Here is a 25,508-nt window from a genome sequence, read left to right as displayed (position 1 = left end):
TTTCTGGTTCCAATAATATTATATTAGCGTCCAAAATGTTTATATTCTGGTTGCTATGTGCTTTAATGCTGCTTTGAAGAACACAAATATAACAGCAAAACCACTATTGAAGCAACTTTATTTTTACCACGTGAATTGTGCTCGTTTTGATTTTTGTGGAATAAGAATCACGTTTTTAAGACTTTTCTCACATGTTAATAAGGCACCCCAACCTCCTATTGAAATGAATGGGACTTGCAGAAACCTACAAGTGGTGGAGTGGTGGCTACACCAGCAGGATGACCTCTTCCTTAAATCTAGCACAGGGACCCCTTCATTCTCAAAACCAGTGGGGGGTTCCAGCAGTGAGAGTGGCACTGTTTTGGCTCATTCTTTTAACATGTCCTATTTGTAAAGTATTTTACGTGGAGACATATAAAATGATTGCTGTGTCTCTTCTACACCTTGCTGGATCAAGTATGGACACAGATAGGAAATATTCTCAAAGATCATAATAATATGATAATAAAAATATGAATTTAAATGCACTTACATTGTAATTCCAAATACTGTGATATTTTTCTATGTGATTAAAATAATTTATTCTCTGATTAAAGGGGTTGTCACATAAGGACAATCCCTTTCCACATGCCCTATTAGTTTCATGAGTCTAAGGCTCTGTTCCCATCTGCGTCAGAGGCTGCATTAGGAGCCTCCATTGCACAATGCGCCGTTTCTTGCTGGACAAAATGACCTTAAACCATAATGGAAACCCAACAGAACCTATTATAGCCGTTGGATCCACAGATGTAAACAGAGCCTTAGGCAAACAAACCTCTATGAGGTAGTGACTGAATATCCTAACATATGAAGAAAGACATGGCAATTATAATAAATGCCTGTATCAATTATCCACCTTAAGCAATCTAGAATAGAATATTTCTTACCTCATACGTAAACAGTTTTTAACAGGTCAAAAAGTATAAGAACTGTATCTTGACATGACTAGTCCTGTTGCTGGAGTTAACAGAAACTGACTCACATAAAGTTATTATACACAGATCTCTTTCACATGGAAGTATTTTGCTTTTTTTTGGAACCACTCCTGGTTTTGGCTTAAAAATACTGATGCAAAATACAGACCAGAATACTGCCATGTAAAAGTGGCCTAACTCAGTCTACAGTCACTAGGGGAAATTTAGTCACCGGTATATCATACTTGAAGGGGTTTTCAAGGGACATTTTTTTTCTCAGGCCGTGCAGCGCTTGAGCACTGAGGAGTTTTACTAATAAGAGGCAAATGGGGCAGGCATTGAGGTGTAATCAAAGAGGCGGGCATTGAGGTTTAATCAAAGAGGCAGGCATTGAGGAGACTGTGGACCAATAGGATGCCTCAAACCCGGGTGTAAGTCAGAAGTCCCGGGTTTTGAGGCATCCTATTGGTCCACGGCCTACTCAATGTCCACTCCGTCCATTCTTTGCTTGTACTTGAATAGCAGAACGATTTAATTTGCGTGCATGCTATTCCTCAGTGAAAATTGGGGAATAGTATGCACGCAAAGAAAATGGTGCTGCTATTCAAGTACAAGCAAAGAATGAACGGAGCGGACATTGAGGAGGCCGTGGAACAATAGGATGCCTCAAACCCAGGTATACGTCAGAAGTCCCGGGTTTTGAGGGATCCTATTGGTCCACAGCCTCCTCAATTTCTGCTCCGTTCATTCTTTGCTTGTACTTGAATAGCAGCACCATTATATATATATATATATATGTATGTATGTATATATGTATAGCAAATAAACAGAATAACAGAATGAGCAGCAAATCCAAAGATCATGTGAAAATAAGGAGGTACTGTGTTGCCCGTGCAACGTTTCAGCTCTGTCCACTAGAGCCTTTCTCAAGCAAATGACAATGTGGTTTTACGGAATATAACATGGTATCAATCAAGAGTGGTATGAACAAAAATAAGTCAAAATAATAAAGATATATGCATGTGAAATGCAATGCATAGTATAGGGTATAAGTGCATATACGTCAGGGTAACCTGACTAGTTGATAGAGTCATATTAATACATAAAGAACAGTATATAAGTTATAAATATGTAAACAAGGTAGTGATCATAAGTGTTGTGGTGAATCAAAATCAATACATCACCTCTCTGTATTCCACAGGTGTAAAGCTGAAAGCGGCGTCCGTGCAGCGCGATTGCGCATGTCTGGAAGTATAGTCTAATTAGGGGCAACATTACATAAACGGCGCATGCGCCGTAGGGAGAAAGGAGTCCATAACGGCCATATTGGTAATGGGAATGAAACATGCCAAGCTAGTACGCTCAGGCGCAAGTTGTAAATCTCGGTCATCCTGATATGAAGAATAGAGTGATATGGGAACAATATAAAGTAGGGCAAGGACCTATATTAGATCATCTGATATTTGGAGTTGCTGATCATTGCTATATACTTGGGACATTGGTCTGTTCCACAGGGCTTGCACCCACATGCTGCTGGTGCGGCTGAATTTTTTGTATGTATATATACAGTGAAGGAAATAAGTATTTGATCCCTTGCTGATTTTGTAAGTTTGCCCACTGTCAAAGTCATGAACAGTCTAGAATTTTTAGGCTAGGTTAATTTTACCAGTGAGAGATAGAGTATATAAAAAAAAAAAACAGAAAATCACATAGTCAAAATTATATATATTTATTTGCATTGTGCACAGAGAAATAAGTATTTGATCCCTACCAACCATTAAGAGTTCAGCCTCCTCCAGACCAGTTACACACTCCAAATCAACTTGGTGCCTGCATTAAAGACAGCTGTCTTAAATGGTCACCTGTATAAAAGACTCCTGTCCACAGACTCAATTAATCAGTCTGACTCTAACCTCTACAACATGGGCAAGACCAAAGAGCTTTCTAAGGATGTCAGGGACAAGATCATAGACCTGCACAAGGCTGGAATGGGCTAGAAAACCATAAGTAAGATGCTGGGTGAGAAGGAGACAACTGTTGGTGCAATAGTAAGAAAGACATACAAAATGACTGTCAATCGACATCGATCTGGGGCTCCATGCAAAATCTCACCTCGTGGGGTATCCTTGATCCTGAGGAAGGTGAGAGCTCAGCCGAAAACTACACGGGGGGAACTTGTTAATGATCTCAAGGCAGCTGGGAGCACAGTCACCAAGAAAACCATTGGTAACACATTACGCCGTAATAGATTAAAATCCTGCAGTGCCCGCAAGGTCCCCCTGCTCAAAAAGGCACATGTACAGGCCCGTCTGAAGTTTGCAAATTAACATCTGGATGATTTTGAGAGTGATTGGGAGAAGGTGCTGTGGTCAGATGAGACTAAAATTTAGCTCTTTGGCATTAACTCAACTCGCCGTGTTTGGAGGAAGAGAAATGCTGCCTATGACCCAAAGAACACCGTCCCCACTGTCAAGCATGGAGGTGGAAACATTATGTTTTGGGGGTGTTTCTCTGCTAAGGGCACAGGACTACTTCACAGCATCAATGGGAGAATGGATGGAGCCATGTACCGTCAAATCCTGAGTGACAACCTCCTTCCCTCCACCAGGATATTAAAAATGGCTCGTGGCTGGGTCTTCCAGCACGACAATGACCCGAAACATACAGCCAAGGCAACAAAGGAGTGGCTCAAAAAGAAGCACATTAAGGTCATGGAGTGGCCTAAACAGTCTCCAGACCTTAATCCCATCGAAAACTTATGGAGGGAGCTGAAGATCCGAGTTGCCAAGCGACAGCCTCGAAATCATAATGATTTACAGATGATCTGCAAAGAGGAGTGGGCCAAAATTCCATCTAACATGTGTGCAAACCTCATCATCAACTACAAAAAACGTCTGACTGCTGTGCTTGCCAACAAGGGTTTTGCCACCAAGTATTAAGTCTTGTTTGCCAAAGGGATCAAATACTTATTTCTCTGTGCACAATGCAAATAAATATATATAATTTTGACAATGTGATTTTCTTTTTTTTTTCTTTTTTTTATATAATCTATCTCTCACTGGTAAAATTAACCTAGCCTAAAAATTCTAGACTGTTCATGTCTTTGACAGTGGGCAAACTTACAAAATCAGCAAGGGATCAAATACTTATTTCCTTCACTGTATATATATATATATATATATATATATATATATATGGTACATAAATCATGATGTGGATCACATTAGATATCTGAGGTGCATTCACAGGATTTCGTGACCGCACCTCAGATAAAGCAGGTGGGCGGGATAAACTAAAAGGGAAGGAAGGGAGAACTAGTGGGCGGTTAATAGACATAGAGGGGACAGAATGATTAGTAAAGAGCAGCCCTGTGTCGTTATGTAGGTCAGTGAGGTATCGCCACAGGACTTTGTGTATATTAACTTTCGTGCACGAGCCTGTGTCGAGAGAAAAAAAGAGACAGATGAAAATCAGAACTTCCAGCAGGGCAGGGGTAGGGAGAATAGGAAGTAAAGTCTTCGGATTTAAAGAGAACCTTTCACCATACCATATCCTGGGGCACTTTACATTTTTTTCTACCCTCCTCTATTATTTAGAGAACGGTGCCGTTATATTTGGCGCCCAATATTTAAATAACCCCCTGAACTGTCAATGGGGTGTTTAATGGCAAGGGCACGTGTTATTATGGCTGTGACACTGTCCAATCAGCTATGGACAGTGTTACAGCGCGATAGACCTGAGAGCGTGTGCGCACGCGCATGCTCTCACTGTTCAGCTGTCGGCAGACAAGGACAAGACTGATCTCTCGCGAGAGATCACACAGTCTTGTACTTGTCTGCCGAACTGGCAAGGGGGCGTGTTACTGCTACGTACAGTGTAAGAGATGGAGAGGAGAGCGCACACGCGAGCTCTCCTCTTCAGCTCTTGCAAGAGATCACATTCTTGTACTTGTCTGCCGAACTGGCAAGGGCGGCGTGTCTCTGCTACGGACAGTGCAAGAGCTGAAGAGGAGAGCGCGCATGCTCTCGCAAGAGATCACAGTCTTGTCCTTGTCTGCGGAGAGCTGAAGAGTGAGAGTGTGCGCGCGCATGGGCGGTCTCCAGCTCTTGCATTTTCCGCAGCAGTGATACGCCACCTTGCCAGTTCGGCAGACAAGTACGAGACTGTGTGATCTCTCGCAAGAGATCAGTCTTGTCTTTGTCTGCCGACAGCTGAAGAGTGAGAGCGTGCGCACGCTCTCCTCTCTCTTGCTGTAACACTGTCCGTAGCTGATTGAACCATGTCACAGCCATAGTAACACACCCCCTTACCATTACACGCCCCATTGACAGATCAGGGGGTTATTTAAATATTGGGCGCCAAATAGAACGGTACCGATATCTAAATAACGGAGGAGGGTAGAAAAAATATGTAACGTGCCCCAGGGTTTGTGCAGCCCTGCCATTTCACGCTGCACATGTATGGGCAGGTGAAAGGTTCCCTTTAATACATACTATATATTAGCAACTTTATTAAATGGTTACATAGAATATTAGGTCGAAAATTATGTGTCCCCGGAAAAACCCCTTTAAAGGGCAACTAAACTTTCAGAAAACTTCTGACATGTCAGATGTTTGATCGGTGGGGGATCCGAGCACTGAGACCCCCACCGATTGCTAAAACAAAGCAGCAGAAGTGCTCGAGTAGGTGCTGAGCTGCTTCGTCTCTGATTCGCTTTTCTCGGAAAGCCGATGTAACGATGTATGGACTCAATAAAAAGTTAATGGGCCCGTACACGGTTACATCGGCTGTCTGAGAAAAGCCGATCAGAAACTAGGCGGCTCAGCGCTCCTGCTGCTTCGTTTTATCGGTGGGGTCTGAGTGCTTGGACCCCCATTGATCAAAACTTCTGACATGTCACTATGACATGCCAGAAGTTTTCTGAATGTTTAGTTTCCCCCTTAATAAGAGGGGTGCTGAAGTAAAATGTGCATAATTTATTATGAAGTGAATGCTTCTTAATAAATCTTGTGGCTGTCTGTACGCCAGAAATGGTGATCTACCCAAGCTATCCGCTGAAGTAGATCTCAGCCATAATTTCCGCCAGCTTCTGGCGTAAATCATAGTGAATTTGTGGGGCTGCGCCCTGCCGCTTAGCCCCGTCTAGTCCTTTTAAGTGCCGAAGGCTGCATAAATGGCAAAATTCACAACATTTTCTGCAGCAGAAAACTCATGTAGAATGCTTAATAAATTCCTCCCATTGTGTTGCTATAGGTAAAGAAGCACCTCCCTCCCAATATGGCCCATATGTGAAAATAAAAATTGCCCTCTCATATATTTGAAATACAATTACTTTCTTCTATGGGTTCACCTAATGTAAACAGGTTGCATGCTGTCAGAAATATGAAAACATTCCCATAGCTTACATGTATAGCATTGCAAATCTGCCAGAACTGCAGTCCTCAAAATCTCAGGTTTTCAACGTGCGGTACAAGTACCCCAGGGGTTACACGCCACATCTGCAGGGGGTAATTTTACTGTCCTTATGCTGTGCTCTTAACATGCAGTATAGTGGATGATCAAAGCCTTGGGGGTACTTTGATGTTATTTTGATGGGGTACATTCAGAAACAGTGTTCTAGATCATCAGAGAATGTGTATCATCCAACAGATGCTAAGGTTTAGTTAGAGGTTGGCACTATTCTAAACCAAAGAATCTAACACATTTATACAAGCTAGAGAAATACCCACGCAAACTAGTAGAGTACAGTCTGTGATTAATAAATCAGCAATTAAATTTTTTGTGTTTTTGTTGTTACTGGAACAAAAAATTGAAGAGTCAGAATGGAAAAAAAAAAGTCAGTAGACAAGTAAAATGTTCTTGGATGAGTTTTGTCTGTGGCTTTAGAACCAATGGGGGGGAATATATCAGGTTCATGCCAGTTTTCTGGCATGATAGAGCCAGAAATTTTGGCGCGCGCAATAGTAGAGCTAAAATTTGCGACTTTTTACATTTCTCGAAAGTTTCCAAAAACGGTGAGAAAAGGGAGTGGGGTTTAGCTGAAGGGTGCGTAAGTTATCCTGCAAATCTACACCTGCTCATAACAAGCCTAGATTTGCAGTTTTGTCGCACGGACAGCCAAAGATGCACGAAATATATGAAGAGGTCTACCACCTCTTAATATATGTGCCACATTTGCCACATTTGCCACCACATAAATTAGTTTAAAACTGCTGTTTGACATGCAAGTCTAAATATATTTTCCCCTAATATTTTTTTAAAATGTAATATCTAGTGTCAATTCTCCCAGTTTCTTTATTTTTATTCCATATACGAGTATTAGGCTTCATGCACACGGCCGTAGTAAGGCTTCATTTTGTATAAATTCTATGAGTCCTTATTGTACCTCTATATGCAAGCCATATTACCAATGTATTCTCCCCATGAAGAATTGATTCTAGGGAAGAATATCTCTAACATATGGCACCCATATGTGTTACGCGGTTTCCATGACTACCATAGAAGTGAATGGGAGTTACAGAAACCGCATAGCAGTTCCGAAAACAGTGTAGCTTGTTGTGTTAGCCGGTTTCCATAAGCCCGGCCAACTGTCCACACAGTCCCCGTCTGGACGCTGTGGATATGCCAGAAATTTCTAAGATGGGAATACCCCTTTAAGGACATAAATAGTCCACATTCAGACATGCAGATTTTTTAAAGATTATTGGTGCGAATTCAGCAACGAAAATCAGCCACAATTTACAGTACAATACATGTGGATAGGGGTTTTCAAAACCTCATCCTCATGTAATGGAGAAAATCCATGCGGACTTCAGAGCATGCTGTGGACCTTCCAATCTGCAGCACGAGCATTAAGTTACGAAATGGTGCTGGAATTTCACCGCAGACTCCACCCTTTCCAATGCAAAGGAAGAAAAGTAGTTACGTATTAAATTAGCACTAACATGCTAACTCACCAGCAATATTCTAGCAGTGACATTTTGAGCACTTTCATTATGGGCTGTTGTGTCATGTGATCTCAGTCTGACCACCAGAATAGATCACGCTCTCATATATAAGCAGAAGGTCAGAGTCGCCTGTGTGTCTGACTTCCTGTGAACTATGGGATTACATCATCACTATTTGAAATTCCTTCTGGCTGCTCTGAGACCCCCTCCCCTCACAGCTGTTCCCTCCTTTCTCTGTATGTCCCCACATGCATATAGTGCTGCTGAAGAGATCATTTCTGCCCTATCTGAGGGAGCAGGAGTGCAGTGATATAATCAGTAAGTCCATACAATGATTAGCTGCAGAGAGTGCTGTGTGCAGAATCTCCAGTGTATTCCTATGAGATGCTGCTTCTCACGTCTCTGCCCTGCGTCCTGCTTGCAAGGAGAAATCTATCACTAGCAGGTGCCAGGGGAGACATATAGGAGCTACATAGATTACAATGAGACTCTGCAGTATGGAGACAGAAATTCTATGGCACTGATCTATCCCTTTCTGTACAAAGATAGGACTTGAAAAGCAAGTGCAGTGTGATGAGACTACATCCCCCCTCAAACCAGGGGCATTATAGGAAATGTAGTCTGAACCATATCAGAGGGAAAGAAGATCCCAATATGTCTGACAGCCCATAAATGATACATCAACCAAAACAGGTATACACAAGGCATACACAAGAGCCTCTACATTAGTCTTCAATAATAGCCTATGTTGCACTATATAGGCAAAAAAAAGGTGCTGGAGTGCTTCTTTAACCTCATTCTCTATGTTAATAATGGCAATACATGATCAAGGGGTCCAAATTAATTTTGCTCAGCTGCAATTTTGTTAAAGTGTACCTATCATTTAGATTTTTATGACAGAAATTAATGCATTTGTTTGCAGTAAATAGTCTATTAATATGTTTTTGTAGGTATCAATGTTTCATTCCTTAAAAGTTGAGTACATTTATAAATGCCTTGTATCACTTGTACTGATCCTGAGCTACAACCTGTATTATAGTCCAGAGCTGCTTTCATAATTCTGCTGCATGCTACTGAAAACAGTCAACAAGACTGAGCTACATACATATTCTTAACATCTTAGCCAAATTACTATAATGTAGTGGAAGAGTTTGTGTTACCTACATCAGATTGGTGTAAAGAAGAGTTTCAGATTACAAAAACGCTACAGCGAGCTCTGTGTGAACCAGCAAGAAATACTGGCAAATGTCACATCTGAAACCTGCAGAATTGTGAATGCAGCTCTACACAAATAGAGAAGTGTCACGATCCATGGGTATGTGGACCCACTAGGCCGCACCGTCGTAGGGGAGCAGCAGCTGGCCATACAACAGTCCTAGTACAAAAAGTACCTTTAACCCCTTCCCGCTCCTTGACGTACTATTACGTCATGGCAGCTGTATCGTTCGCGCTCCATGCCGTAATAGTACGTCTCGGGAGTAACGGCCGTTTCGGCCGTCCTCCCGACACATACAGGAGCTGTGACGCTGCTGTCTTGTTCAGCAGCTGTCACAGCTCCTACAGCGGGGACCGATCGCTGTGTCCCCGCTGATTAACCCCTTAAAAGCCGCGTTCTATAGAGATTGCGGCTTTTTAGGGGTTAAGCTGCCATCGCCGGCCTGCTACGCGATAGCGGCCGGCGATGGTGACTATGGCAACCGGACACCAAACAATGGCGTCCGGCTATGCCATAGACGGAAGCCTAGTGGGTCCTGACAACGTCAGGACCCACAATGCTTGCTGTCAGTGAGTAGCTGACAGTTCTAATACACTGCACTACGCATGTAGTGCAGTGTATTAGAATTGCGATCAAGGCCTCCTGCCCTCAAGTCCCCTAGTGGGACAAAGTAATAAAGTAAAAAAAAAGTGTAAAAATAAGAAAATAAAAGATTTAAAAGTAATAAAAGTAAAAATCCCCCTTTTTCCCTTATCAGTCCTTTATTATTAATAAAAATATATAAACAAACAAATAAACTATACATAATTGGTATCGCCGCGTCCGTAACGGCCTGAACTACAAAATTATTTCATTATTTATCCCGCACGGTGAACGCCGTAAAATAAAATAATAAGAAAACAAAACCACAGTCAAAATTCTTTGGTCACTTCACCTCCCAAAAAATGGAATAAAAAGAGATCAAAAAGTCGCATGTACCTAAAAATGGTCCTGATCGAAACTACAGTTCGTTACGCAAAAAATAAGTCCTCGCACGGCTTTATTGATTGAAAAATAAAAAAGTTCTGGCTCTTAGAATAAGGTAACACAAAAAGTGAATGATTGTTTACAAAACGTATTTTATTGTGCAAACGCCATAAGACATAAAAAAAAACTATAAACATCTGGTATCGCCGTAATCGTATCGCCCCGCAGAATAAAGTGAATATGTCATTTATAGCGCACGGTGAACGCTGTAAAAAAAAAAAAGAATAAAAAAACAATAGTAGAATTGCTGTTTTTTAGTCACCACGCCACCTAAAAATAGAATAAAAACTGATCAAAAAGCCGCATGCGGGGCGGAGCCTGACCGCTGAACGTGATGGATGCATAAAACTTGAGCTCCTCACAAACCAGCTTGGATCCTTCATATTATCGAGGCATAACAGCTTAACCATGGTCAAGATTGGAAAGGACAAGATAAGAGACTCCTCAGGCACTCCAGGAATGCAAAAGCATCAAGCAGACCTGGGAAAATTCCTTCAAAAGAAGGACATGCCGTCCGGAGCTGGAGCAGCCAAGATGGCGCCGTATCCTGCTTCAGAGGACTCTGATGCAGACAGCATGTGTGGAGCAACGGCGTACAACTCAGCAACAGACTCTGGTGTGATAACGAAGGCTTTCTTCAAAAAAACCCTGCAGCAGGCTATCACACCGGTGCTGAAGGAACTCACCGACTTCAGGTCAGATTTCAAACTCATGGGGAATAGACTTGAGCACTTAGAGAATGTGGTGTCGGAGGTTGTAAATCACTCAGACTCAGTGGAGCATAAGTTACAAGTGCAAGAAACACAGCTCAATAGAGCTTTTACCCTGTTGGAAGATATGGAGAATAGAAGCCGTAGAAAGAATGTTAGGCTGAAGGGGCTCCCAGAATCCTACGCTAATGAAGTCTTACCTGCAGTAGCGAAGCAAATTTTTACCTCACTCTTGGGAGAAGACAGGGCCAGTAGAGTGGTGATAGAACGTATCCACAGAGCGCTACGTCCCAAACCGAAACCTGCTGACCCGCCTAGAGATGTCATATGTGGCCTCTTAAGCTTTGTGGACACGGCGGCTATTCTGGCTGCAAACAGAGAGCAACAACATCTAGTGTTCGAAGAAGCGCCCTTACAATTATACCAGGATATCGCAGCTTCCACGTTAGCGAAACGACGTATAATGCGTCCACTACTTGCAAAATTGCGAGATCTCAAGCTACCCTATACTTGGCTATTTCCTTTTGGGTTGGCCATACTGAAGGATGGAAGGAGGATCTTGATCCATACACCTGCTGACCTGGAGGAGGCATGGGAGCGTCTGGGAATTCCGCCATTACAATTGCCATCATGGCTGCCGGCCCAAACGGACATATCTCTACCTGCACTACCAAGAATGGAAGCGTGGTCGGTGTACTCCAAGCAACGATCCTCGAAGGGGAAGAAATCGCGTGCTACAGCATCAGAAGATGCCACCACTTGAATCCCTTATATATATAACGCTATGTGTTTCTTTATTATGTATTTTCTCCATATTGTGCTACTAGATGAATACTGGTGATTTTACTAGCGGTATTGAGATTGTTCATATTGTTCATTTTATTCCTTTTGTTTCTTACTTCACAAACCGCTTGCCGCCAAATGTACCATGGTTAATATTATTATTAGCATTGCAATAGACCAAGGAGAAGTATCCGGGTCTATGACGTAGAGTCACGTGGTTGACAATGCATGAGGATAGAGATGGAGCCATATTGCGCGTTCTTCTGTGGAGGTAACAGGGAGCGGTGCAATTTGCTTTCACTGATATGACTTAACTCTCATCCTCAGATTGGAGTACTATACTCGACCAAAAGTGTCGGGCCATCTTGCAACCAAGTGTACTCTAGGATATATTTTGCCTCTGTTAGACAATTTTAATTTACTTGATTTTTTAAGTTTATTCTTAACTCATGAAGGATCTGAGCTGGGCCTCGGCTCAGGAAGTTATTTCCCCTCCCCCAAATGCAGCAGTGTGTTGGCCTTAGATCTCGTCTAAGAGACTTCTGGATGCCAACCGGAACACAGATTAGCTGCAGCTATATGTTGATTCTTTATTCCACATGTTTCTGTCCCCCCTTTTCCCCCTTTTCCCCCCTTTTCCTTTTTTTCCTTTTAGTTCCTCTTCTTTATCCCTACCCCTATGTCTTTATCAGAAAACTGACAAAAAATGGCGACTGTGAAGATAGTAACTTATAACGCTAATGGCTTAGGTTCTCCTCAGAAGCGGAGCCAGGTATTTGCATTGTTAAAAAAGGAACAAGTGTCTATAGCCTTTTTACAGGAAACTCATTTTAAAGTAGATAGAGTGCCAAAATTACCCACTAATTTATTTTCCTCCTGGTATCATAGCTGCAGCTCGAGCTCTGCTTCGCGAGGAGTATCAATTGCAATCCACAAGGACTTACCATTCATCGGAACAGCTAGTCATGATTCAAGGGATGGCAGAGCGCTATTCATAAAAGGTAAACTGGGGTCATTGACATGCACACTAGCGAATTTATATGTACCTAACAAATCGCAGATCTCATGGCTCCTACATATTATGGAGGAGTTGCGAGCTTTTGCGGAAGGCCCCATAATTTTGGGAGGAGACCTAAATCTCACGCTTCACCCAGAGATTGATTCCTCAACACATAAATCTTCTTTACCAAAAGCAGGCCGTAGAAAATTTTTGAACAAGTTACAGGAACTTAACTTGATCGATACCTGGAGACTATTACATCCCCAGATATCTGATTATACATTTTATTCTCACCCTCATGGATCGCATCAGAGACTGGATTACCTTCTTGTACATACTCACTTAGTACAGACTCTGCAATCGGCTAGTATTGGCCCGATGACAGTATCAGACCATGCACCAGTGTTCACCACACTGGTTATATCCGCTTTGCCCGCTAGAGAATGGACATGGAGGTTGAATGAGACCCTTCTGGACCACCCGGAGCACATTAAGTATTTAACTGATTCGTTGCAGAAGTATTTTGAAACGAATGTTACAGAGGATGTATCAGCTACTATAGTGTGGGAAGCACATAAAACATACATAAGGGGTATGCTGATATCATTGGGCACAAAAGTGAAAAAAGAAAGAGAACAGGAACTCAGATCTTTGCTTTCGCAAATTGCAGCATCCGAAAAAGTACATAAATGTTCTTCCACTAAAGCCACTCAAACAGAGTTAACAATCCTTAGAACTAAATTAAAAGATTTATTAAATAAGAAAGATGCGACTAACTTAATGTATTATCGTCAGAAGCTTTACGCACATGGCGACAAAGGGGGAAAACTTATGTCGGCACTTATCAAAAAGAAAAAGGAAAAATCTTTCATTAAAGTAATTAAAAACTCAGCGGGCAATAAGTGCAAAAATACCGCAGATATTGCAGAAGCGTTTAGTGCATATTATTCGGAATTGTACAACATTTCAACACCTCCAAATATTGCAGACGATTCCCGACAGCAACAAATACAGGATTTTTTAGACCCATTAATGTTGCCGTCACTTTCAGATGAAGAAGCAGGGGATCTTATGAAACAGATTACACTTGACGAAGTGGTTAACATTCTAAGATCCTTTCCTTCAGGGAAGAGCCCAGGCCCGGACGGCCTAACGATTAAATATTATAGGAAATTTAAAGACATACTGTTACCTCATTTAGTTGACACATTTAATGAATTACTCCAGGGCAGGGACTTCACAGCACAATCTCTAGAGGCTTACATTACCATACTGCCTAAAGAGGGTAAAGACCCTACCTTGTGTTCAAGCTACAGACCTATATCGCTTCTAAACCTAGATTTAAAAATTTGGGCTAAATTACTCTCGACGCGAATTAATAAATACCTAGCAAACCTAGTAAACCCGGACCAACAGGGATTCGTCCCGGGGAGAGAGGGGAGACAGAATTCCATCCGCTTGATGAATTATATTCAAAAGGCTAGAGATTCTAAGATACCTATGGTCCTAATGAGTACGGATGCTGAAAAAGCTTTTGACCGAGTTGCATGGGACTTCATGGCGGCTACACTGGCCAAGTTTAAATTCCCAGAAGGTCTCATAAAAGCAATTTTTACGTTGTATAGTAAACCCTCAGCCAGGATCAGGGTAAATGGGACTCTGTCCCCCTCTTTCTCTATTGGTAATGGAACTAGGCAGGGATGCCCCCTATCACCCACTTTGTTCATATTAACTTTAGAACCCCTTTTGCAGACACTGCGACAGGAGGAGCGGATTGCGGGTATAGAGGTAGACTCTCGACAACATCTGGTGCACGCCTTCGCAGATGACTTGCTACTAACCATCACGAACCCAGTGTCGGCGTTTCCATTTATCCTACAAATTTTCAGTAAATATGGCCTTATTTCAAATTTTAAAATAAACTATACTAAATCTGAAATCCTCAATATATCATTAACATCGGCCCAGGCGAGAGGGTTGGAAACTACCTCCGATTTTACATGGCCCACTCATTCGGTAAAATATCTTGGGATTAGACTTCCTAAAGATCTTGACTCCTTGTATGCTCTTAATTATATACCTCTGCTACAAAAAATTAAGGGTCTGCTGGTATCTTATGATATCCCATATCTCTCATGGATAGGACGAAAAAATCTGCTTCAAACATATATACTTCCAGTGCTCCTATACACTATGATTATGGTACCCATTCACCTACCGAAAACGTTCTTTCAGAAAGTTCAGTCCCTTTTTTCCACATTTTTGTGGAAACAAAGAAGGCCACGCATCTCATATAGACTCCTAGCCAGGGGGAAGCGGTACGGAGGCCTTGGCCTCCCTAGCATAGAAACTTATTATAAAGCTATTCATCTACAGAGATGGCTGGATATGGCCTCAGCGATAGGTGGTCCAGGAGGAGCTGATCAATCTTCCTTATACTCCATAGAGAGTTTTCATTCCACATTATGGGTGCCCACACATCAAGACCTTAGGTCATTGTCGAACCCTTTATTAAAGGGGACGTTAGAAGTCTGGGCAAGATATGGTTTAACGGATAAAGGGGTCTCTCAACCGTCACCTATGACACCAGCGGTAGCATTGCCAAAACTACTTTCCACCCCAGTGCATTATAGGTCAGATATATGGACACACTTTTCCGGAGTGCAGATTGCGGAGCTGATGCCGGAGAATCAGATTCCAACGGCAGGGGAGCTCCAGTCTCTGATGTCGTCCTCGGCCCGAAAGCTTAACTTTCTCCAACTGCATAATATACAAGTAACTTGCTCAAAATTTTTAGTAACACACAAGGCAAAGAGAGAACTTACCTGGTTTGAAAAATGCCTAGCTACACATAAGATGAAGAAACATAAACTTTCGAGTATCTATGCCCATTTGTTGACACCCGATGTGGCGGATCTGCCATCCTTTGTCTCTTCGTGGGAGATGGAGCTTGGACTGCAGCTGTCAGAACGGGAGAGAAGTTTCATCCTAGCTCATTCTCATGGATTTTCAAGGTGCGTAAAAATACAAGAAAATCATTATAAGTTGCTTACTAGATGGTATAAAACACCAGTAGCTCTCTATAAAATGGGTTTGGCAGATTCGGATATCTGTTGGAGATACAAATCTCAGCAAGGATCTTACTCGCACATTTGGTGGCATTGCTCACTGATAACAAAGTTCTGGAAACAAATTGAGGTAGCTGCCAACACAGTATGCAACACACAGGTTAAGTTGAATGCAGCGCTTATTGTTCTTGCACTCCCTTCAGCAGATATAGTTCTATCTAAGAAAAACTTATTCACTCACTTGCTGGCTGCGGCAAAAACATTAATACCTTTACACTGGCTGCAAATTGAACCTCCCACAATGAACCAGTGGATTGATAAGGTGAATCAAATTTATCGGTTAGAAGAATTGACCAATAGAGGTGAAGGCACATACGACTCGTTTATAAAGATATGGGCTCCCTGGACACAACACCGGGATGACTTACTTAGAGCTTCACAGTAACTTGAAGTATCATGCAGAGCTGTTAACGCCAATTCATTGACTTAACTTAAGAGGTATCCCCTCCCCCCCCTCACTCCTTTCTTTTCTTCCTGCTCTTCTATCATCTTACCATCCCGTTTCTTGATTTACCCGGCTCCTAGAGCCAAGTTTTTGTATTATTATCAGTTTGACCCTGTTTTGGTGGGTACAGGTTCTCCAAAGGGGCACTGTTCATTAAAGAGGGCGGAATAGTGAACTGTAAGAGTTGGGGTAACAGATATTTACCAAGAATGAATTGGTATTATGTTATCAAACCAAATGTCTGAGACCGCAGAGTTATTCAAATTCAGTAAAATCGTATTACAACTTAGTACAATCATTGAATGCAAAAATGGCTCTCATGTTTAAGGCTACCCTACCTAGTACTGCAGTACGGAAATGACATGTGTTTCTATCTATTTGTGTACTTTTGTATTTTGGAGTTGCTGTACCTTGTACCTGTTATTAATCAATAAAAACAGATTTGATAAAAAAAAAAAGCCGCATGCACCCCAAGAAAACTACAATGAATTCCTCAAGGGGTCTAATTACCAAATTGGGGTCACTTTTGGGGGGTTCCCAATGTTTTGGCACCACAAGACCTCTTCAAACCGGACATGGTGCCTAATAAAAAAGAGGCTTCAAAATCCACTAGGTGCTCCTTTGCTTTGGAGGCCGGTGCTTCAGTCCATTAGCGCACTAGGGCCACATGTGGGATATTTCTCAAAACTGCAGAATCTGGGCAATACGTATTAATTTGCGTTTCACTGATAAATACTTTTGTGTTATAAAAAAAATGGTATAAAGAGGATTTTCTGACAAAAAAAAAATGTACATTTCACCTCTACTTTGCTCTAAATTTTTGTGAAACACCTAAAGGATTCATAAACTTTCTACATGCTGTTGTGAATACTTTGAGGGGTCTAGTTTCTAAAATGGGGTATTTGATAGGGGTTTCTAATATATGGGCCCCTCAAAGCAACTTCAGAACTGAACTGTAACCTGAAAAAATAAATAAATGAGGCAATACTTCGCTTCTTACATTATACTGATAATGAGCCGTGCCCACCAGTTTTGACCGTTTGTATAAACGGAGACCCCTATTAGACCGTTCCAGTGCCCGGTTTTCCCAAGCATACACCCCCGAGAAGTGTATTTCTATTGATGAGTCCCTGGTACATTTTAAAGGGAGGGTTCAATTCCGCGAGTACCTGCCGGGTAAGAGGGCAAGGTATGGCGTGAAGATGTATAAGCTGTGAGAGTGCATCAGGGTATACCTACAGGTTTAGGATATATGAAGGAAAGGCCACCCCCAAACCAGACTGCATCCTGGACTACAATAGGTACATGGGAGGGATGGACTTGTAAGATCAAGCCCTGAAGCCCTACAGCGCCATGCGGTGTGGTATAAGAAGCTGGCCGGGCACATCATACAGATGGCATTGTACAATGCGTACATGCTACGTCGATGTGCAGGCCAGACGGGAACTTTCCTGGAATTTCAAGAGGTGATTATCAAGAACCTAATCTTTAGGGACCAAGAAGGGGGGCACCCAGTACTTCTGGAAGCGAGCCCACACGCATCGTACCAGGGCAACACTTTCCAGGAGAAGTTCCCCAAACTGGCAAGAAGGGAAAAAGTCAAAAGAGGTGCAAAGTCTGCTATAAGAGGGCGATAATGGATGACACAATATATCAATGTGACGCGTGTCCCGAATAACCAGAGCTCTGTATGAAAGTGTTTTAAAATTTATCATACATCCCTTGGTTTATAATTTACCCCAATTTTACTTACCCTGATGCACTCCACACAGCTTATCCCCCCTCGTCTTTCCCCTCTGGGCCCTGCTGTGTGTCCAGGCAGCTGATAACACCCACATGTAGGGTATTGCCATACCCGGGAGAACCCACATTACAGTTTATGGGGTGTAGGTCTCCGGTCAAAATGCTCACTACACCTCTAGATGAATGCCTTAAGGGTGTAGTTTTTAAAACGGGGTCACTTCTTGCAGGTTTCAACTGTACTGGTACCTCAGGGGCTTCTGCATACATACGCACTAGAAAATCCCCAGTAGGCCAAATGGTGGTCCTTTCCTTCTGAGCCCTCCCATGGGCCCAAACGGCAGTTTATCACAACAAATGGGGTATTGCGGCACTCAGAACAAATTGCGCAACAGAATAGGGTATTTTGTTTCTTGTGAAAATAAGAAATTTTCAGCCAAAACTACATATTATTTGAAAAAAATAATTTTGTTTTCATTCCCAGCCCAATTCAAATAAGTTCTGTGAAAAAACTATGGGGTCAAAATGGTCACAACACCCATAAATGAATTCCTTGAGGGGTGTAGTTTCCAAAATGGGGTCATTTGTGGTGGGTTTCTATTGCTTTGATACCTCTGGCGCTCTGCAAATGCGACATGGCACCCGAAAACCAATCCAGCAAAATCTGTACTCCAAAGAACACACACCACTCCTTTCCTTCTGAGCCCTCCCATGGGCCCAAACGGCAGTTTATCACCACAAATGGGGTACTGCCGCACTCAGGACAAAGTGGGAAACAAAATGGAGTATTTTATTTCTTGTGAAAATAAGAATTTTTGAGCTAAAATTACATATTATTGGAAAAAATATATTTTTTTTTAATTCCCAGCCCAATTCAAATAAGTTCTGTGAAGAAACTATGGAGTCTAAATGGTCACATTACCCATAAATGAATTCCTTGAGGGGTGTAGTTTCCAAAATGGGGTCACTTCTGGTGGGTTTCCATTGCTTTGATACCTCTGGGGCTCTGCAAATGCGACATGGCACCCGAAAACCAAACCAGCAAAATCTGTACTCCAAAGAACACACAGTGCTCCTTCCCTTCTGAGGCCTCCCATGGGCCCAAACGGCAGTTTATTGCCACAAATGGGGTATTGATGCACTCAGGAGAAATTGGGCAACAAAATTGAGTATTTTGTTCCCTGTGAAAATAAGAAATTTTGGTAAAAAATTACATCTTATTGGAAAAAATGTCATTTTTTTAATGTCACAGCCCAATTGAAATAGGTGCTGTGAAAAAACTGTGTGGTCAAAATGCTAACAACAACCATAAATGAATTCCTTGAGGGGTGTAGTTTCCAAAATGGGGTCACTATTGGGGGATTCCTACTGTTTTGGCACCTCAACACCTCTTCAAACCTGGCATGCTGCCTAAAATATATTCTAATAAAAAAAGAGGACTCAAAATGCACTAGGTGCTTCTTTGCTTCTAGGGCTTGTGTTTTAGTCCACGAGCGCAGTAGGGCCACATGTGGGACATTTCTAAAAACTGCAGAATCTGGACAATACATATTTAGTAGTGTTTCTCTGGTAAAACCTTCTGTGTTACAGAAAAAAAAATGAATAAAATTGAAATTCAGCAAGAGAAATGAAATTTGCAAATTTCACCTCCACTTTACTTTAATTCCTGTGAAACGCCTGAAGGGTTAAAAAACTTTCGAACTGCTGTTTTGAATACTTTGCGGTGTCTAGTTTTTAAAATGGGGTGTTTTATCAGGGTTTCTAATACATAGGCCCCACAAAGCCACTTCGGAACTGAACAGGTACCTTAAAAAAAAGGCTTTTGAAATTTTCTTAAAATATGAGAAATTGCTGTTTATGTTCTAAGCCTTGTAACGTCCAAGAAAAATAAAAGAATGTTCAAAAAACGATGCCAATCTAAAGTAGACATATGGGAAATGTGAACTAGTAACTATTTTGGGTGGTATAACCGTCTGTTTTACAAGCAGATGCATTTAAATTCTGAAAAATTCAATTTTTTCAAAATTTTCTCTAAATTTTGCAATTTTTCACCAATAAACACTGAATATATCGACCAAATTTTACCACGAACATGAAGCCCAATGTGTCACGAGAAAACAATCTCAGAATCGCTTGGGTAGGTTTAAGCATTCCGATGTTATTACCACATAAAGTGAAATATGTCAGATTTGAAAAATGGGCTCTGAGCCATAAGGCCAAAACTAGGCTGCGTCCTTAAGGGGTTAATAGTCCAGACAGTAATGGAGGCTCGGCACAGATGAACTTGTAGACACCAGACGTGGTGTATATCAGCAGGCGTGACCGGTGGCACAACACGACTACAATAGGTTAAGGCACAGGGACAGATATAGCACGGGAAACATGTAGCAGGGCACAGGAACAACGGGATAACACTAAGGGATCATTTGCTAAGACTAACATGGGTAAACACAACAATGCTCAGGCAATGAATGAAAGGGCAGAGCTATTTTTATAGTCCAGGGTGACCATGGGCTAATTACACATTTTTCTCATGTGAGTGCACTGGCCCTACGGGAACTAGTGCAGCGATGTGGAAGTGAGTGCCGGCGTCTCTCAGGAGGGAAATGCCGCCTGGCACTCATTTGTCCATGGCCGACAGGGGGCAGGTAAGCACGACGGTCCGCGGCTGCGGACGTTACAATAAGTAACATTTGAAAAGTTACTAAACTTTGGACGTGGATTAATTCTACAAGAATGTAAAATGGTTTTTCAATGGTGAACATGCAATTTAACGTAATTAACAGGATACTCTAACGTTTTTTCAAGGTGCCATCAGCTCTTTATACCCTATTGTTTGTACCTCCAATATTGAATGAAGGGTGTTTCAATTTTGAAATAAGAAAATCTGCTCTTCCAGGACATCTCTATACTGTTATTATGAGAACATATAATTGTGAAAGGATTTAAATGCCATATAACTTATCTATTAAAGAGTCCTAAGAAAAAAGTATTTCCTGACTTAACAGAAAGCTATATTTTCCTATCTCCAATAAACTTGCTGGTGAAAACAGAAAATTCTATTTTACGGAAAAAAAGAAAAATATTTGGCCAGGATGTATTTGGCTCTAAATATAAAAGGAACCCAAACCACAGCAGATAACTCGAGAAGTCATACAATTGTGTGGTCCATGGCCACTGTGGAATTACTTCTCTCCTCAATATTTCTTAATGTTTTTATGTCCACAATTCAAGTCAAGGATAAGCGTTTTTGCAGAGCACATACCTCATTCTTCAATATTGCCATTTTGAAAAGGGCTGACAGACAGTGTGGTATACAGTATGTGATCGCATTTCACGGGAAAAAGTACATCTAATACACTACATAACTTGTTCAGTCGTTTGTATTTTTTTAGTACTCGGATCTCTTGCACACTACATAAGTTTGTGCAAGTTATTAGGGGAGAAAAGTGAATTAATGAGGTCTATGGGGTTTATGTAGTGTAAGGGTTCATGTACACTGCAAAACCATGCACATGGACCCTATACAGCAGCACACAGAGTGTTTACAGGTCTGAATTACGACACATACACACTCTATGTGCCCCTGTATAGTGCCTGTGTAAGGCTCTGTATTCTCCGCAATGCTTCTAGGGGAGAATTCCTCTATAATGCTGCATGCCACAATTTTATTTCTTAACCTCTGTGTGCCTATTTATAAAACTTATGTGACTACATAAAAAATCAGAGGCACAGTAAAGGCCCATTGCAACGCATGGATGCATTATTAGGGATCCGTACAACTCAGATCCATAATACTGCTATGGGCATGAGATCTTACTTTGGGCATTTAAACTACATTTTTTAAAACTCCAAAAATCTGGTGTGAGCAATAAATTTAGTTATCCCATTCCCCATTGTGAATTACACATTTAGGCCCTGTTCACACTGAGTGTTTTTGCAGATTTTGATCTGCCTGTAAATTCTTTCAGCTGCGTTTTTTGCCTGTGGCCATTGAGTGCCGCAGGCAAAAAAACGCAGTGAAAAACGCTTTCTCTGCCTCGCATTGATGTCAATGGGAGGTCAGAGGCGGAACCGCAGCAAGAAAGAGAATGTCATTTTTGTTTTTACCGTGAACAGCTGAAAACCGCATACGTGTTGTATGCCCGGAAAATAATTAAAGATCAACAAAGCGGCCAGAGCCAGTGCAGAGAGTGACGTCACCCATCAAGTTTCCCACGGCAGGATCTGGAAATGGAGCCACTTTGGAAAATTTAAGTATATAACAAATGTACAGGGTGGGCCATTTATATGGATACACCTAAATAAAATGGGAATGGTTGGTGATATTAACTTCCTGTTTGTGGCACATTAGTATATGGGAGGGGGGAAACTTTTCAAGCTGGGTGTTGACCATGGTGGCCATTTTGAAGTCGGACATTTTGTATCCAACTTTAGTTTTTTCAATGGGAAGAGGGTCATGTGACACATCAAACTTATCGAGAATTTCACAAGAAAAACAATGGTGTGCTTGGTTTTAACGTTACTTTATTCTTTCATGAGTTATTTACAAGCTTCTCTTTGTTTACAGCCATTGACATGTCGCAGAGGTTAACACGTGAGGAGCGGATAGAAATTGTGTTGATGTCTGGTGAACGCAGTACCCGGGTCATTGCAGCAGATTTCAATGCAAGACACCCTACGAGACCACCCATCTCCCATGCTACAGTTTGCAAACTGCTTGCCAAGTTTCTTGAAACTGGTTCAGTGTTGGATTTGCCCAAATGTGGACGCATGAAAACTCACTAATGAAGAAACATCAGTGGCCGTCCTAGCTTCATTCAGCAAGAGCCCACAGCGTAGCACTCGCCGCATGTCACTGGAGAGTGGCATCAGTCGAAAATCCCTTCGGCGGATATTAGCTACTCACAAATGGCACCCTTACAAACTCCAGCTGCTGCAGCATCTCAACGAGGATGACCCAGATCGGCGCACTGAATTTGCAGAATGGGCAAAACAAAAATTGGAACAGGACCCTCAGTTTACACAGAACATTTTGTTCAGTGATGAGGCAAACTTTTATGTGAATGGTGAAGTTAACAAACAAAACCACCGCTATTGGTCTGACACTAACCCACATTGGATAGATCCCTCCAAGACTGTTGGAACACAAACATTGATGGTATGGTGTGGTATATGGGGTACAAAGATAGTGGGGCCATTCTTCATCAATGGAAACCTCAAGGCCACGGGATATCTGAAATTGCTACATGATGATGTGTTCCCTCTTTATGCACTGAAGCTGGCACGTTCCCTGAGTTTTTCCAGCAAGATGGTGCACCACCACATTATGGGTGTCAGGTCCGAGCATTCCTAGATGAACAGTTTCCTGGAAAGTGGATTGGTCGTCGTGTGCCAGTTGAATGGCCCCCTAGGTCTCCCGATCTGACCCCCTTAGACTTTTATCTTTGGGGTCATCTGAAGGAAATTGTCTATGCTGTGAAGATACGAGATGTGCAGCAACTGAAACTACGGATACTGGAAGCCTGTGCTAGCATTTCTTCTGCGGTGTTGCTATCAGTGTGTGAAGAGTGGGAGAAGAGGGTTGCATTGACAATCCAACACAATGGGCAGCACTTTGAACACATTATAAGTGGTCAGAAACTTGTAAATAACTCATGAAAGAATAAAGTAACGTTAAAACCAAGCACACCATTGTTTTTCTTGTGAAATTCTCGATAAGTTTGATGTGTCACATGACCCTCTTCCCATTGAAAAAACTAAAGTTGGATACAAAATGGCCAACTTCAAAATGGCCGCCATGGTCAACACCCAGCTTGAAAAGTTTCCCCCCTCCCATATACTAATGTGCCACAAACAGGAAGTTAATATCACCAACCATTCCCATTTTATTTAGGTGTATCCCTATAAATGGCCCACCCTGTATTTACATTTATAAATTACAAGCATTAACACAAAGTCATTAAATCTCGGACAACCCCTTTAACTATAGGGAAATGTTAAATGTGTAGTTTACAAAGAAAACTTTTCCTTTAAAAACAACCATCCCATCGATCAGATGATTGTCAAGGATTCCAGGAGCCGGACTTGCAACAATCGGATGATCGCCAGGGGAACAGTTGAAGTTTTGCCTGGTCACACATCTCTCATTCAGAGGCCACAACAGGGAAAATGTAGTATTACATGGCACCGGTTCAAATGAATGGGAGACCTTGAAATACATGGTCAGGCTGAGTCCCCCATAGCAGGAGGTGCTCTAAGCTCTGGCTAATAGTGGGGGGTTGTGAGCAGCGGACCCTCTTTGTGTAGTCTATCTATCATAACGCAGGATATTGATTAGACAAACTTAATCCATTTGTTTAGTTTTATTACAACATCTTACAGATATTAATCTTAAGGCCCTTTTACACAGGCCAATGATCAGGTGAACGAGCGTTCATATGACGTCTTGTTCCCTATCATTGCCCTGTGTTAACAGGGCAATGATCAGCTGATGAGAAGGCGAACACCCGTTTATCGCCTCATCGCATCTTTTTATAAAAACAGTCACTTGTCGGCAACTCCTTGTGTAAACAGGTATGTGTGTTGCCGACATGATGCAAATGCATGGGGACGAACAATTTTAGTAACGATTGTTTGTCCCTATACATGACAGATCATTGCTCCTTATGACTGGAGCAAACAAGCGCCAATCGATGTGCTGTGTCGTCGATTGGTGCTCTTTTTCAAGACCAGTATTGGGACGTCTAAAAAGGGACCTTCACTTAGAGCATTTTACTAGCAATAGATTTCCTGTAAGCTAAGGTGGCATATATTAAATGTGCCATTCCGTCACTACTATGTCTAGTGCTCTTAGTTAAGGATTCAAGTACCTTGGCAAGGAATCGTTCAGTACTTCTGATACACTTAAGTCTAAAATAAAGATGTGGGCACATATTACTCTTGGATTTATACCAAGGTTGCAAAGACTACTCTAGTTCAAGATAATGAAATGTACTGACTTCCAAATGGAGTATTGCTCCTTATATCATCAACAGTGTTTTCTCAGTTACCAATCTAGTGTTGAACTAGCTGGGAACATGTTCTGTCTACCGTGCACATGATCTCTCTCTAAAGTAACAAAATTGGGAAGTCATTCTTATGGTTTTCCAATCCATAAGAATGACTAACACAGAATTATCGGATCCTGTTTTGGGCTTTATAAATGGAATCCTATTACATAACATGTTAAATCGAATAATATGTTTTCCAAAATCCTAGCTTGGCCTGACTTCTTTTTTTTTTTGGAGTCTGACCTAAGTGCTTTTATAGTCCCTAGGCGCATTCAAGTACGGATATATCTGTGAACAAAAAAAATGCCTGCAGTATGGAGTTTCATTATAGCATACTCGTGTTTTCAATTTAAGGAAATATTAAGGAGTCCAATCTTAATGAGCAGGAGGCCATGGTTTCCTTTTGTAGACTACCCATGACTCATAGGCATACCATCAAATCTAGCTTTCTTATTACAGTAAAAATCAAAACCTCTAGCTGCAGTTACAAGAGGTGTTCAGAGTCATT

At 41.7% G+C, this 25,508-nt stretch overlaps 1 protein-coding gene across 2 annotated transcripts in view; it reads right to left on the bottom strand.

The window, feature by feature from the left end:
* CENPP (centromere protein P) overlaps positions 1 to 25,508 on the bottom strand; it is a 392,723-nt gene that overhangs the window by 118,237 nt on the left and 248,978 nt on the right. The window lies entirely within an intron of this gene.

The sequence above is a fragment of the Rhinoderma darwinii genome, chromosome 7, assembly GCF_050947455.1.
Source record: "Rhinoderma darwinii isolate aRhiDar2 chromosome 7, aRhiDar2.hap1, whole genome shotgun sequence".
Classification (NCBI taxonomy): domain Eukaryota; kingdom Metazoa; phylum Chordata; class Amphibia; order Anura; family Rhinodermatidae; genus Rhinoderma; species Rhinoderma darwinii.
This window is presented reverse-complemented; position numbering and strand designations above follow the sequence as displayed.